The sequence below is a fragment of the Hoplias malabaricus genome, chromosome 11 (genome assembly GCF_029633855.1).
Source record: "Hoplias malabaricus isolate fHopMal1 chromosome 11, fHopMal1.hap1, whole genome shotgun sequence".
Lineage (NCBI taxonomy): Eukaryota > Metazoa > Chordata > Actinopteri > Characiformes > Erythrinidae > Hoplias > Hoplias malabaricus.
The window spans coordinates 15,738,911-15,751,241 of record NC_089810.1 but is presented as its reverse complement, the minus strand read 5'-3'; the positions used below and the strand labels follow the sequence as shown (position 1 = coordinate 15,751,241).

General features: G+C 42.1%; 1 long non-coding RNA gene across 2 annotated transcripts in view; it reads left to right on the top strand.

The window, feature by feature from the left end:
• LOC136709159 (uncharacterized) overlaps positions 1-12,331 on the top strand; it is a 117,395-nt gene that overhangs the window by 55,743 nt on the left and 49,321 nt on the right. For both annotated transcript variants that reach the window (XR_010804450.1, XR_010804451.1), the window contains exons 3-7: positions 2,243-2,440; positions 2,548-2,646; positions 2,883-2,960; positions 6,302-6,405; positions 6,520-6,724. This is a non-coding gene — a long non-coding RNA (uncharacterized lncRNA). The remainder of the gene's footprint in view (positions 1-2,242; positions 2,441-2,547; positions 2,647-2,882; positions 2,961-6,301; positions 6,406-6,519; positions 6,725-12,331) is intronic.

Sequence of the window (12,331 nt, the reverse complement as noted above, 5' to 3'; positions counted from 1 at the left end):
GAGGAAGGCCTCTCTCTTAGCTTTACCCTCAGAGAAACCCACTTTCCCACCTCCAGGAGACGTTGACGAGCTGATGGAACGCTTCACACACTGAGGACCACACACATCACACTAGACACAAACTCTCTGTTCAGACATTTAACATGTTGTTCCCATTCATTAGTCAGGGTAAGATGACTAGTAGATAATCATGCTGGTTTATACGTGTTTTAACATACACATCATCCAGAAATATGATTTCAGCGGAGGAGGAAAGAGGGGGCTTTAAATGTGGACACATGTAACACTAGTAAAATCGCAATGTAAATAATATATATATATATATATATATATATATATTTTAATAATCAGACATACTACATCAACACAAAGAGGTAATTGACTGTTTTGGACGGAGGTGATTTCACTGAAGATTCTACATTTATTCCTTGGCTTTAGTAAATGGAGGGAAAAACTCTAAAGTTGGACTGAAATCTTTGCCTGATCATTACCAGCAATTACTTTGCTCCTCGCTGAGTCAGAAGCCGTCTTATAACATGCTGGACAAGTTAATCATGAATAAAGCTCATGGCCTCTGTCCTCCCCTCTGTTTTGGTTGTTTCTTTGCTCTTTGGTCTCTGAAGAGGTGCTTTGAAATCTCTCCTCCTTTGATCCCCCCCGCCCCCTCTCAGTGGCTTATTCCTCCTCTTCTGTGCTGTTTGATTGAGTGAAACAGTAGACCAACAGCTGCTGGACCCCATTGTGCTCTTTATTAACATGCTTTGATAAGGGATTGCTTTGAATGATGCTTTAAACTATCGATCTCTTCAATATGGCAATCAAGAGGGCAGCAGAGAGGAAAGGAGTGGGATGGAAAAAGAAGAATAATCTGTGGGTAGACGCACATTGTAGTTAAAGTAACACGATTTTCTCCCTTTTTATTTTATTTAATACCTATGTGCATGCACCGGGCAGTAGAACCAAAACGACTAAAAACAGACTTAAAAGAGCTAGCTTGAATGACATTTATTAGAGGTTATATTGGGTTTAAAAGATTTAGAAGTGTTAGAACATTATCTGTGCTTGTAAATCTCAGCCAAAAGCCTGGATATCTGTGTTACGCCAAGACATTCGTCATCCTCTCCGGCGCTTTGCTACCTGAGCCTCTGTTCCTCACTGGGTCATGTCATTGTGGGTGGTCCAGTGGAAAGCCCATCATGGCTGTAGTGTTAAAACATAAGCGAGTGTGTGAAAGTGCTCAGTGGTGTTGGCAGGTTAGAGGGCAGTGCCGCCTGCGTGACGCAGTGTTTAGCTGAGGCCTGAAGCTGATGTGTTTAGTAATCTGACAGCATCAGTGAAGCATGCTGTGGTGGAGTAGGAGAGCGAGGTCACACAAGGCGGAGGAAGTGATCTGATGTTTTATTAAGCTATGTGTAGCACTGTGGATATGACCTCAGTGCCTTAGATGTAAGGTGAGCTGGAGGTAGGTGAGGGCTGGGGCAAATAATTTGAATACTCAAGAATTCATTCCTGGGCGGCACGCTGGTGCAGCAGGTAGTGGCGCAGTCTCACAGCTCCAGGGACCTGGAGGTTGTGGGTTAGATTCCCGCTCCGGGTGACTGTCTGTGAGGACAGTCGGTGTGTTCTCCCTGTGTCTGCGTGGGTTTCCTCCGGGTGCTCCGGTTTCCTCCCACCGTCCAAAAGCACACGTTGCAGGTGGATTGGCGACTCAAAAGTGTCCATAGGTGTGAGTGAATGTGTGTGTGAGTGTGTCTGTGTTGCCCTGTGAAGGACTGGCGCCCCCTCCAGGGTGTATTCCTGCCTTGCGCCCAATGATTCCAGGTAGGCTCTGGACCCACTGTGACCCTGAACTGGATAAGCGCTTACAGATAATGAATGAATGAAGAATTCAGTTCTTACGTTGGTATTTATTTCCTTGATTAGTTACGTGAATCTTACGGATGATTTTTCGGATCCTTTATTAACAAATTACTTAACAAATAAATATCACAAAACTCTCACTACAACCCTTCTAAATATTTCCTTTAGTTTCTTGTGGTCACAGAGCTTTTAAAACAAGGCAACTTCAACATCGCTTATTAGGCAGACTGTTGACTTTTGCTCATCAAAAGCTGCTTAGTAAATCAATGCATTTGGGCTAATGTCACATCCAAAAACTGAGATTGTTTTTTTCAATACTTTCAATATTGTTGTTGCCTGAATTTGACACTCTCAGATTTGTATTTGAATACCCTTGCTTTAGTCTCCTACAGGGTCCTAAAAACTGGCACGGTGGCGCAGCAGGTAGTGTCGCAGTCACACAGCTCCAAGGACCTGAAGGTTGTCGGTTCGATTCCCACTCCGAGTGACTGTCTGTGAGGAGTTGGTGTGTTCTCCCTGTGTCCGCGTGGGTTTCCTCTGGGTGCTCCAGTTTCCTCCCACAGTCCACACACGTTGGTAGGTGGATTGGTGACTCAAAAAAGTGTCCACAGGTGTGAGTGTCTGTGTTGCCCTGTGAAGGATTGTTACCCTGTGTGTTTCTGCCTTGTGCCCAATGATTTCAGGTAGGCTCTGGACCCACCGGGACCCTGAACTGGATAAGCGCTTACAGATAATGGATGGATGGATGGATTTTTATCATACACTCTCAGAAAAAAATGATACATGGTACATCCAGTATTAGTCTCTTAAAGTGCAAACAGTGTAAACATATCTTTAAGGATACAACAGTGGTTTTAAAGTCCAGTTTCGTTCCTTAAAGTTACATTACATTCTCTTCTCCAGACGGAGATGTACATGTTTGGAATCTATCTTTATAGATCTGTGTAAAATAACATTTCCTGGAGAAGCTTTAACTCTAGAATTATAATAGAATAAGGTACCATTATGTTCCCTAATTAAAGGTCCTGGATATTTACCCTTGAGGAACTCCACCACAGTGACAGTTTTCTGACGGTGTGCGTATCATGGCTGCTGTCTAGGTAAGGCAGAAATCTTGTCCGTTTCATGTTTCTTATTTCTCAGCTTGTTTGGGCTGTGTATGTATGTAGAACTATTACTCACAAATAGGAAACTGAAATGAAATATTGTTTTCAAGCTTAGTATTGAGAGTAAGTTAGAAAGTCTACCATTCTGGAATGTGTAAAATGCTGTTTGGACCATTATTTTCTTGAATGTACTGCACTAGTGTGATTACAGTGTCAGGTATTGTTATATTCAGTTCTTTTCTTGGCCAGCAGATCTTTTTTAATTGATTAAAATCATACTTTAGTGAATGCAGCTTGTACAGCATAAAGAAAGGTCAGTGTAGCAGGCTGAAAATGAAAATGAAATTACCTACACTGACTTTTTTTTCTTTCTATCATTCTCTTTCTCTGTCTCACTGTCTGTCCATCTGCCTCTCACTTCCTCCCACACATAGCACTACCACTGGAGTTATTTGAGCTGCGGCTCTCAGGGGCCTACTTCTTCACTTCCAGCTCTAGGAATAAGCAGTGTATTGATTAGATATCAGGCCCTAATTGGGCTGCGATCTCTTTGGCCCTGAGATGTATGATGTAGATGACAGGAAATGGATACTCCTCTGATGCTTGTAAATAGTGTAGTTGAACAAAATGTGTTTTCCTCCACTTCACAGGCAAATCCCTCTCAGGCCTCAGTCTGTGCCCTCTGGCCTGGGCGATATGAAAATGTTATGGTTGATATCAAAATATAGCTGCTCTTTTAGCTTAATATGATTAATAAATAAATAAATAAAAATAACTTTCAAAAAGCTCCAGGGTCCTGCGGTTGTGGGTTTGAGCCTGGGTGACGGTACCTGTATAGAGTTCTCCCTGTGTCTGTGTTGGTTTCCTCCCACAATTCAATAAGGTATGTGTGTATGTTTATTTGCTGTGAGTGTGTGGTGTCCTGTGATTAACTGGTGCCTTGTCCATGGTGTGTTCTTGTCTTGTGCCCAGTGATTCTGGGTAGGCTCCGGACCCACCATGACAATGACTTGGATAATGCTGTTAGAGATAATGAATGAATACTGTCATGTCTATTTATTTATTTATTTATTACTTAATTATTAATCAGTCAGTTTTAAATTTTGACTGATGATGTAAAACATTACCTAATGTTTTCCATCACTTTCTCCATGACTGTCTGCTATGTCCCTAGTCTAGCTTTATTTAAAGAACATTTCTGTTGAAGGAGGTACACATGGCTCCAATGGTTGTAAAACTGAAACTCATCATTTTAGTAAATGAATTTCCAGTAAATGTGTTTTTCATGGAAGAGATAGGAACTGGCCTACTTCTGAAAGCCTACACGGAATCTCTCTCTCTCTCTCTCTCTCTCTCTTTCTCTCTTTCTCTCTCTCTCTCTCACTCTCTCACACACTCTCACACTCTCCCTCTCTCAACCCACACAGAGCTCTCTCAATATCCACTATGGTCAAGTCGAGATTTTAATGGACATATTCTTAAAAGATGGTAAGATTTTTCCTCTGGAGACAGTGACTTGTGGTTGGGAGTCATTTCTACATTTATGTGCTCTTGTCCCTCTTCCCTGCCTTCCTCTCCAGTCTTCCTCAGCAGGGTTTGGAAAGCAGGGCCTGGTTGGCTCTGGAAGTGCTCTGTCCGCTGTGGGCCTGCATGTGAAGCGTGGCAAGCCGATTGTGCAAGTGTGTGCCATGTGCCCACTGCTGTTTGACAGGGTAATGGCCAGAAGTCAATGTTCCGTGTCCGCTTCTGACATCTGAAAATGCTGTTAGATGCTGGTGTCACTTTGGGCTACACTGGAACTGAGCACACATTTCTTTACTGGATCCATACCACAGCGTCTACCTACTGTGGTGGCTCTTTTTTCTTTTTTTTTCCCATTTCACCAACACCTCGTATAATTTCAGACAGGACAGGGCTTCTATTTACAGTCATTTAACTGCACATTTACTTTATGTGTTATTTCTGCTCTACAATGAAAGCTTTCTTTAGAGTAAAGCATCGAAGGAGAGGGAGGATGAGTAGTTCATACAGAACAGTCTTTATGTAATTGGACTGTGATGTGATTGATGTGATTAATTTAATTTTTTTGGGCGTATGTTCCCAAATTGAAAGGTGAAGTTTGGCACCCTCTGCGTGTCTATTAAAATACTTTGCTTTCAACACGTTGTCGCCTATAAACCTTGTATTGTAATAACTTTCTGTTCCAGTTTTAGATGCTTCAAAAATGATAGGATATTTAAACGTGTGATATTTTGATTTATATTTATAGCGTCTCTCACAGTCTGGCGTTATTACAGGGCACTGCAATCAGTGCCGTGTTTCCTCTTGGATTTGTCTCAACAGCAACAGCAGGAATATGAAGTATATGTTGCAAAAAACAACGAGGTACGTTACATTCAAGCCGAGGAGAAAGAACAGACCACAATAGACTACATCAGTGTGTGATGACATACGCCGCAGGCAAGCAGCCAGTGCTCACACCTTTATTCTGTATTCTGCAGCAATTCTGAGCATTTCTCATAATCCTTATCCTGAATGAAGCATTTCAGATTCCCTCTGTTAATATGAGAATAAAAAAGGCAGTCTATGCTTTAGTTTAAAGTGAGTTTAAAGGTTTAATATCGACAAAGCCTAGAGGTTCATGTTTATTTGATGTTGATGTAATGTTGCTTGTATGTATAAGACACCCCCATGTACATGTCTTTGCCTTTTAATTTTAAAACCATACAAAACTACAAGGGGCGTGCAGCAGGTAGTGTCGCAGTCACACAGCTCCAGGGACCTGGAGGTTGTGGGTTCGATTCCCGCTCCGGGTGACTGTCTGTGATGAGTTGGTGTGTTCTCCCCGTGTCCGCGTGCGTTTCCTCCAGGTGCTCCGGTATCCTCCCACAGTCCAAAAACACACATTGGTAAGTAGCTTGGTGACTCAAAAGTCTCCGTAGGTGTGAGTGAATGTATGAGTTTGTGTGTTGCCCTGTGAAAGACTGGCGCCCCCTCCAGGGTGTATTCCTGCCTTGCACCCAATGATTCCAGGTAGGCTCTGCACCCACTGTGACCCTGAACTGGATAAGCGTTTACAGATAATGGATGGAGGGTTGGACAAAACTGCAAGGTCTTATTGAACAAAACCAAATTATGTCACAATTTACATTGTCATTCATTATTCATCTACTTAATTTGCCTTGCTAACAGCCCCGGAATACCTCTGTGCTGCTTCCTAGTGGTATATGAAGTTTGAATACATATAAATGTTGAACGTTATATATTTTTACATTTTTATAATTTTAATAGGAAGTGGTTTCATTTATTAATTCATTTGTGTAACCCTTTTTTAGTGCAGGGTCATGGTGGGTCAGGAGCCTACCCGGAATCATGGGGCACAAGGCGGGAACACACCCTGGAGGAGACGCCAACCCTTCACAGGGCAACACACACACATGTGAGTGCACACACACACACACACACACACACACACACACATACACACATTCACTCACACCTACCGACACTTTTGAGTCGCCAATCCACCTACCAACGTGTGTTTTTTGGACAGTGGGAGAAAAATAGAGTACCCAGAGGAAACCTATGCAGACACAGGGAGAACACACCAAACTCCTCCCAGACACCCTCCTCACACCTGGAGCAGGACTTGAACCCACAACCTCCAGGTCCCTGGAGCTGTGTGACTGCGACACTACCGGTTCCATCACCGTGCCGCCCAAGTGGACTTTGCAAATACATTTTTCAGATGTTTGTAGGTACGTACATTCATTGTGAGCATTCCTGGCATTTTTTTTTTTTACTTTAATTGTTCACAATAGTGGAATTAGAATCAACTGAAATTTAGCAACATATCACAATATAACTTTTAACCATATCACCCAGCCCTAACTTCGTATATGATTTATGGTAAGTAGGTCAGATTTACACTGGCTCTTATTTACAATATTATGTCTGATAATAAGCTTAGACCCTGCACACCAAATCTTAAGCCCTGGCAGTGATGGGCTAAACGATATTCCGGGTTTATGCAAGTGGTCAGCGGAAGCCTGAAGCTTTGATGCTTGAGCAGAGAAGTGAAAGTTCAGTGATGGGGGATGGGTCTGCTCTTGTGAATCTGCACGCTGAGGCAGAAGTGTCCGACTGCAGACCATCTCAGCACTCCTGCTGAGGAGAGACTAATTGACTGTATTGTCTTAGGCCAGGTCCCATTAGACTGGCTATAGATGGATGGCGTTCACTCCCCTCCCATCAGTCCATTCCGTGCTAATGAGAAAGTGTTTAATGGGTGACCAGCATGGGTTTGACACAGGGTTGGAAGGGGGCGGGGGGAGGGGGGGGGGCATTGATGAGTTCAAAGCTGGACTGGAGAGGCCAGCACTCTTTGACTGACAGATATGGATGTTTGCCTTGGTAAAATAACTTGACAGAGCTAGCGTTGGAAAAACCTGAAGGTAACACCCATGATTTGGTCTGATGTGTCAAAGCTCATTATGCTATATAACACACTCCGCTCAGCTGCATGTGTCTTTGCATGTTTTATTCCGCTGTGGGAGGCCCGTTATTAGGATTGGCCTTGAGAATCTCTGAATAAATGCCTTGCGATATTACTTGGTGGGTAATTTCCATACTCAGATTTTCATTCTCATTTTGCACTGCACAGGATACAGAGGAATGCGAGCCGTTCACTTCATATGAATTGTCCATACTGGTTTTAGCAGGACAAAGAGCAAGAATCCAGTATAACAAAGATCTAATTGTTTTTCATTATTTCACGTTCCCTATGAAGGAGGAGACTAGAAATGTATGAAATACCTTCTCACTAAAAGTCTTCTCCTGTGGTTAAACACAAAGCTGATGCAGTTTGACTTTATCTCACATGAGAGGGTTAAACTAGTGATGTAAATCCTGTATGATAACCGGTTTTTACTGGCATATCCTGCATCATAATATATCAACTAAGCCTCCAATATTTCATAATTGATATGTATTTCATCCGCTAAACTGGACTGACACAAGGCCATAAGGCAGTTGAGCATGTTTGGGTATCAGAGGACCAGAAGTACCTAGTACCTCTGTAGATTTTCTAGACATCTTTCCAAACATAAACCTGGATCTTTGAATTTTACAGTTGTAACCATCTGGAAGGTGCTTATGTTATTTAATGCTCTCCATTATTTCCATATGTTATGGCATGACGTTTTGGGCCATAATATGTTTTCCACATTTGCCCTTTTTGATGTTTAATGGAAAATGTTAAAGGCAACATATAATGCCCCATTTCCATTAGGTAACATGCTTCTTTGTGGTCTTAATGAAACCTCAGTGACATGCTTTGTTCAAAATATCACAAGGGTCAATCTCCCCATCTAAACATCCTGTTTCTGAATGACTGGTTTCAGTACCATTTCTTTTAAATGAGAACAAACTATAACTGAATTCACCAAGATGGTCAGAAGAAGAATGAGGGAAATGAGGAGCAGAATCCCTGTTTTTACTCTCCATTCGTGTTCTTCTTTGTTTTAATATGATTAACTTAGTCTTTCCCACATAAGCGTGAGCCTGGGGCAATGCTTAGAGATACTCAGACAAGGGGGCAGGACACTTGTACAGTCTCTGCACTTGATGTAGTAAGCAGCACAAAATCAGAGTGACTCAGTTTATTACATGCTGTTTTGGCATACCACAAAAAAATGGACTGAGTTGTTTTACTTCACCCTTTGGAGTTGTTAGGTGCCGCATATACACAGTGTGTAATAGCATCGATGTCCCTTTTTACATGTAATTTTCTATAAATAAAGGAGGTTTGTACACTAATGCAAGGTAGCACATCTAGCTAGCGAACTTATTTGACTTTACCTTCCATAAAATTTATTTTCTTTGCTGCAAGAGAGTGAAATGAAGTTTGTGACTACAACTAGGGTTGGGCAGTCAAAAGATAATACTCTATACCGCTGCGTTTAAAAATGTGGACGGTCATAATGAGGGTGGGATTTATGACGTGTGTGTGGTGTGTCAAATTTTGGTTCTGTGTCTTTAAAAGTCGGCTAAAATGATCATGGGCATTTAAGAGAGCCACAGGGAGGGAGCGCTGTGGGAGCTCAATGGCTGCTGATGTCACGGTCTGAAGACGGGTGGAGAAAAACACAAGCCCAGTAGCCCACTGCAGTTGTAAGTTTAGTGCTGAATTTGGGTTAAAGGAGAGAGGAAGAGAGCTGTAAATAGACAAAATTCTCAAAAAATCCTTCACTCGACTTCATGCTCACATGTATATGATTTTATCCTCTAAATATGTGTGTTTTGAGCCTCAATTTGCTGAAAAATCTGCTGTGGTGTGCTAAACCACACGTGCCTGTTAGCTGTGCACACCAGCTGTGCTTCTAAACAGTGTACACGTCTTATTTTGCTTTTCAAAGTTCTCTGTTCCTTCAGCACCAGCTGCTGAAATTTGTTCTCCCAGTTTTTATCATCAACAAGTGTGTCGGTGTGCACTATCGGGCTGTGTTTAGCTAATTCACTTGATTTTGTGCTCACAGATAAAAAGCTCAGTTTTGAGACGGTATGATTGTATGAAAAATTTGGATACCGCCCATCCCTAACTATAACAACTGAGTCTTCACAAAAAAAGAACCATATATGGGATTTTTTTATTTCTTTGTTGTAAATACATCGAATCTGAAATGACATTGTTTTAAAATATGATCATTCATTAAAATAGAGCACACACTAAAGCATTTCTTCTGTTTATTAAGTTGTATTTTTTAATTTCTACACATGCCTGCGCTGTTTTATCCCCTGCCAAAGTTGGACAAGCAAGCAGTTCTACTGAAAAGTATAGTTCTTGGTTGAAACTGCTGCTAGTTAGAAATGTTTACTGTGGTAAAGAGTGCGTATTAAATGTTTTGTGTAGTTTGGGCCTACCATGAATCGTCTCTCTCTCTCTCTGGCGAATCACAGGTCTAGTTTTCTCCGTTGTGATGCAGTAGATATTATAGCGGTTATAGATTTGTGTCTGGAGGAATGTATTTGTCAAGCAAGACACAATGCGCTGTGCATTACATATAAATGTAAATGGTCTCTTCAGAATGTTTCATTTATTGCAATGTCGTCATTAACCACAACAGTAAGACTATCATCTGATTAGCCAAAACCTGATGGTGTTTGCCTCATGAAGACTTGGCCGCAAATAAATGCTGCTGACCTGTAATGGCATCCTAATAAAATTTATGCATAATGGAAGCTGGGAATGGTGATTTGCCATCCCCCGCAACACCCATGCAATGAAAGGTCTGGCAGAAAGGATGCATTTTGTGTCCTCTGCCCCACCCCCATTGCCCTGTGAGAGAAATTCCCCTGCCACAATCTGGTATTCTTCCTGCAGCCCTGAGCCTGGTGGCCAAATGAGCTGTGAGAGCCACTCTGCTGTCACTATAGCTCTTTGTTTTGGGGCTACAGCATTCTCAGAATGCCCACATGCCTTGCGTGCCTACTTCTTCCTTGTTTTCTCAATTATGTATCTGTTTACTTTCAAAGAGGGCTTTTTTTGCTGTGCGCTTTTTGCCCTCCTGTCCCACGCCCTGGTAGGAAGAGACCAGGCCTTACATATGGCTCTGCAGGGTCCTGAAAATAGTTGACAGAATTACTTCAAGTGTCAAGTCACATTCTAAGTTTTTGTTGAATTATAAGCAAAGACTTTGTCTGAGTGCATACTCTTGTCTAGTTATGAAAGTAGGCATACATCAGTCTGAATTTCCAGCCAAAACCAGCACCTGAACTTGGGGCATTGGCTCTGCTAAGTCATGTATACAGTATTCCAGTAGAAGGGTATATGAACATAAATGTACAACACAGCAATCGAAAGACTTTGATAATACTATGAAAGGCCTTGCCTTGGACTGTACCTACAAGCATTCTGCATATGTTTCCCCCAAAAAATAAGTATCAGTATCAGGAGTCGAAAATGTTGAACTGTCCTTGAGGGGAGAGAAGTAAAAATAAATAAATAAATAAATAAAGCTAATGTGCTAGTGGCTGTAGTCCCCAGAGGCCAGATGGAGGAGTCTCATTAAAGCCTCAGTGCTGGCAATGTCCCACCACCTCAGTGAGGCTTTAGCAAGCATCCATTTGGCTTCTGGAGGTTTGGGGAACAGTGCCTTTCACAAATGTTGTCATGGGTGGACAAATGACAGGTGTTTCTTGAGCAGACATTTTACAGATTACTTAAGGTTAAAATAAGGACAAAGGATTAGTATACACGCATATCACAGGCCCATAGTGGCATGCTCCTTTGTAAGTACTGCCATGAACATTGATAACTATCAAGAGAATAACGTATTAAAGTCATTCCCATCAGTGGACATTTTACTGTCTTCAATCAGGTGGGGCCTGGCTTCTGAGTAAAAGTCACCGAGCCGCCCTGTAGCTTCAGCTCTGGTATAGCGTGGATCGTGTTATGTGATGCTGAAAGGCTTTAGAATCTAAGCTGAAGCTCACCGGAGTGGAAGAAGCCTGTATAACTAAATAAGCAGATGTGACATGACAGGACGTGACCAATATGACAACTTTATCGAGGACCAGCGATCATATCAGTGTGTGAAAATGCTACACACTGGAGAGCTCTGTGTGTTCTCCCTGTCTCTCTCTGTCTCTCTCTTTCATCTCTCTCTCAGTTTTCAAGAGGTTCCATTGGTGTTACTTGCACTATTACACATACTTTTGCAGCCCCTTGTTTGGGGCAGTAGCAGTTTGTTTATATCCTGCTGGCATGTTCATGTATAAACTCAACCCCCCCCCTCACATTCGGTCATCAGCTCCTGACCACTCTGTAGGCCTGGAGATCCTTATCACCGGACACTGCTGATTAACTCAATGCCAACAGCATAGAGATAATATGGTCCTATGAAAACTATTTACGTATGCCTTCCTCTGACACACACTGCAGTCTCAACTTCATCTACCTTTCATCAGAGCTCTTAGAAGACACATGATTCTGAAAGATGTTGATTAAACCAAGAGACATTCCATGAGTGTTGATGAAGAGTTCCACCTCTACATATGCCTCTTCTACTATCCATTAATAAAAGCAGTTTCACAAAAGAGTGAGCATCAGCAGCCACCTTGGGATTTGTGCAGGTTTAATTAGTTAGACAGATACATGTAGCATGTCTGTCAATCTATCAAACTAGTCTTCAGGAAAATGTTTTTGTTGCTTGGTAGTAGTGCAGTACGAAATCCACTGCATTCATTCATTGTCTGTAACTGTATCCAGTTCAGTTGTAGTAGGTCCAGAGCCTACCTGCAGTTACCTGGATAGGGTTCCAGGCCATTACTGGGCACCACACACTTTCACATGCAGTCACATACAG